Source organism: Copadichromis virginalis, linkage group LG9 (genome assembly GCF_057382275.1).
Source record: "Copadichromis virginalis isolate Kocher_CV1m ecotype Utaka linkage group LG9, C_Virginalis_male_GT1.1, whole genome shotgun sequence".
Classification (NCBI taxonomy): Eukaryota; Metazoa; Chordata; class Actinopteri; order Cichliformes; family Cichlidae; genus Copadichromis; species Copadichromis virginalis.
The window spans coordinates 22904757-22909108 of NC_140626.1; positions in this window are offsets into that span (position 1 = coordinate 22904757).

Consider the following 4352-nt stretch of genomic DNA (forward strand, 5'->3'; position numbering starts at 1 on the left):
CTCAGGGCCGAGGACTACCATTACCCTTCCATCAATATCAGCACTTAAAGTTCATAAAACTGTGAGGCAGCCCTCCAGCCTGTAATTTTCGTAGTCCCTAATTCACAGTGAGAAGAAATAGTATTACAGGGTATTCAGCTAAGTAGTGATGACACTCACACGTAATTGTGAGAGACAACAAGGACTCTCACTGCTTACAAAAGCTGTAATACATTTACGCCTATGTTATATAAGGAAGTATATGCGTCACAGCAATACAGTTATGAAATTTGCTCCATGGGAAAATACTGGGTGGATGAAAGATACTCCCTGTCTATATACATTGTGGACACTTCATTGGGGACATCTTCCTGTTTGCACACACAGCTTGATCCTGCAGACAGTGAGTCAGCATTTAGTTTCTTTTCTACTAAATGTTAGAATGGGCAAAACATGTGATTTAGGCAACTTTGAACATGATATGATTGCTGATATGAGATGCGTCAGCTTCAGCAGCCGTAAGATTTTTAAGTACAGAGATTCCACTTGGCCAATTTTGGCTCAATAAACATCCAGTTAGTGGCACATCCCTGGATTACACTCACTGATGATGAGTCTGAAGACAATAGCAGCTTAGGGGAACGGTGATGTGCAGAAGGCTATGTCTGGACACACTTAGGAGTTGCAGACGTGCCGCACAGGTTACACTGTTCTCATACTTCAACACAATGAAGCCTTTCTCGAGCAACTTTGCTTTTATTCTGCAGCCCTTCGCTGTACCCACACCTCAAAAGATTATGTGGAATAAGATGCTGAGGAGCTGGTTAAGCACAGGCAATAGAAGCACCTTCTAAGAGCCGTGATGAAATGGCTAAAGTTGATACGGTGTATTAAAAATGATGTTATCCAGAAACTTTGACCTCTTAACATCTGCATGGTTAGGGTTAGATTTTGTTGTAGTCACATGCTAAATAGGGAGCTTTTATTTTTCCAATTAAGTCAACTAAAGCATAACCTCACCTGCACTGACTGGTCTAAAGTAACATTCACAAACTGATATGAGCAGTACTGTCTTTTTATCAGAGAAGCAAATAGCTGAGGGCTGATCATAACACTACCAGGCCCCACAATTAATCCAAAAGGATATTTTGAATTTGCAGCAAATAAATTACACACTTTTCTTTACTTTCCGAGGCCTAAAGGGAAAAAAATGCATGTTTTTCTTTGTTTGTATTAACCAAAAGTATCTCCCTTTTGGAGATAATACAGGTGCTATGAAAGCAGTTATGACAAATTTGTGATGTCTGATTATTTATTTACTTTATAATAAAAATTCAAGACAAGTATCCTAATTTTTTACATTGAATAGTAGCAGGTTTTTCATACCGTCTCTTTATAAAAACATACACAGTCAGTGGTGTGTTTGGAGGCCCTGATGGGCATATTCTGTCTTACAGGTTCAATGAGCTGGGATAAAAACTCTAAATGTTGCAGGCCCCAACAAATCTGACAGGAATGCTTCACTGATCGTGAATCCTGATGTGCTAATTAAAAACATCTCAGCCTACAATGAAGACACTTTATGTAATATGTTGTGTATTTATGTAGGCCTACTCTGTTTTAACAGTTAAGTGGAGGGGAAGCAACTTGGCCCAGAGAGTGCGACCTGAGGCATTTCTAAGTCTGCTCACTCACTAAAGGGACGGATGATACTACACCTTACTGTGCACAGTTAAAATGACTTTATTGTTCAGCTGAAAAAGATTTCAGCCCCTATTTCTATGAGGACAATTTGACCTGTGATGTCATGTTGGAGTTTTTTCAATTTTCCTTTTAAATGCAAAAATATTAGCAGTTCTAAATAAATATATAACGGCCTGATAAGAAAATATTAACCTATTAATAACTCTAAGCAAAAGAAAATGTTATGGTTTGTTTGCATATGAATTGAGGAATTTGGTTTTGATTTCAATCTCATCTTCTTGGGAGCGTCATTAGATGGTGTTAGGAGCATGTTATGGGGAGTAATTGCACTTTGGCAAGCAGGTTAGCAGGGAGAAGTAAAGCAGGTTAGCAGGGAGAAGTAAATATTTGCTGTCCTAGACTGCAATATCTGGAAATTCATCCTTATCACCTGTGTAACTAAACTACATATGGCCAGGCTGAGGTGCCTCATTTCCTTCTTCAGCCCTGGAAAAGTAAAGATAAGCACAAAGGTAACTTAGAGCTGCGTGTAAGGAGAAAACATGCTCAACTTTATTTGTCATATTTGAAACAAGATGAAGATAAAATGTGAAATAAAAATAAGAAACAAGGCTGTTGGTTCTTTTTTTGCAGCACTCTCACAAATACCACCAACTTCATCGTTTTCCTTTGTTTTCCTTTGATATCAAGATTTTTTTAAATGTTTTTTTATTAGTTTTTCTGTTTTCACAAATAGTACATAATTACATAACATAATAAAGTGTACAATTCAGAAACAAAAATAAATAAATAAAAAACAAACAAAAAACAAACAAACAAACAGACTGATAACTAAGCACAAAACACCAGCTCAGGTCCATCTAAAAAAATAAATAAATAAAGAGAGAATACAATACAGTACAATACCTGTGGTCCCAGTACTACGTTGCAGTTTGAACACTCAAGAGAATCCTTGTAACATAATATTAGAGACGTCAGGTTCCACATAATTCAAGTATGGTTCCCACACCTTAAAGAATTGGTCTGTTTTTGAGTGCAGTACACATGTAAGATATTCCAATGGCACTAGATCCAACGCTACTCTGTGCCAACCTTTAATAGTTGGTGCTTTTTCGGCTGGGGAGGCCCAGTATGAGAGACAGAGGGTCCATCTCCAATTCACAACCGAAAATCTTCTCCATTTCAGATAACACATTGGACCAATATTCTTGCAATTTCAAACATGAAGCTGTGAGTTAGGGTACCAATTTCTATCTTACATTTGAGGCACATGGGTGAAAGGGTAGGATTATACTGATGTCTGCGAAATATAGATATATGCATTCTGTGTATGATTTTTAACTGCATTGCTTTGGTAAGATTACAAACTGAGATTGATTTGGCATAACTCCAGAGATCTTTCCACTCTTCATCATCAATTGCTATACCTAACTCCTTTTCCCATGTGCCTTTAAGCCTCTGTGACATCACTGAAGGTACAGAATATAAAGCCTTATAAAATATCTTCACAGGTACCTCTTTATCTGTTAGAAATAATAATTTTTCAACAGGAGAAACTTCATGACTCTCACTAAAGTTAGTACCATGCAAGATATAATGCCTTATCTGTAAGTAAGGGAAAAAATTCTTATTATTAAATTATTAAAATGACAACTGACAACTAAAATAATTGTAAAATAATTTAAAACTAAACTATGCAGTTTCTGGGGCAATTGTGGTGGGATTGTTGTTATTTCTTGGTCTGCAGCCTGCTGCTAAAAAGTTTAGGGTAAAAAAACAAGCAGCTATAGCATCAAATATCTCCTGACAGAGAGCGAACCACTCAAATCAGCCAATCAGATTGTCAGTTGCTTTCACCTGTGATGTGGCAGCAAGTTACCAACTAGCAAAATGACTCGTAGACATTGGTTTATAAAATCCAAACCATAACTCATATCCACCTGGTTTAAAAACCTTGAGTGCCCTAACAGGGCGCTCTCCAGAGCTGCGGTCGTTATTTGTGTTTGTTTCTACTTTTAAAAATGTGGTTAAAGGAGGAGGAGAGAGGTAGATTTTGTGTTTCTCCAAAAATCCTTGATCAAAGTGCAGCTGATCCCTGTGAGGCTGTTAAATGGCACTCAGATGCCCACAGATCAATAAGTGCAAGTCTGTCAGCTTTGGCGGTTAGCACTGTTGCCTCACAGCAAAGAGGTCCTGAGTTCGACTCCACCATCTGCGTGGAGTTTGCATGTTCGCTATACAGTGGTGCTTTTGCTTTGCAACAATCCCATAAGTAATTCTCCGAGCTCACGTTAAGAACATTTAATATGTTTTGGCCTTTAATGATCCTTGAGGTTGATACGTTCTTTAGACCAGTGTGAAAACAATGGCCCAACATCTCCATCCAGCTTATTCAGTGATTTTCTGAAGCATAACATTAATTATTGAGATGTGTTTTCGAGAAACTAATAGCACTCTATTTCTCAGACAGATGTCGATATGGAGGATAGAGAAAATAGATGTTGCACTATAAAACTGTCAAACAACTCTTCAGGGGATGTAATTGCTTCTTCCTGCACCCTGGTCTTGTCATTCCCGCCCTGAGTGTAGACACATTGAAAGCTTCCTCATTTCCCCCCAAAATCCACCAACTTACCGAACTCCTCTAGACTATCCTGAGACACTCATTT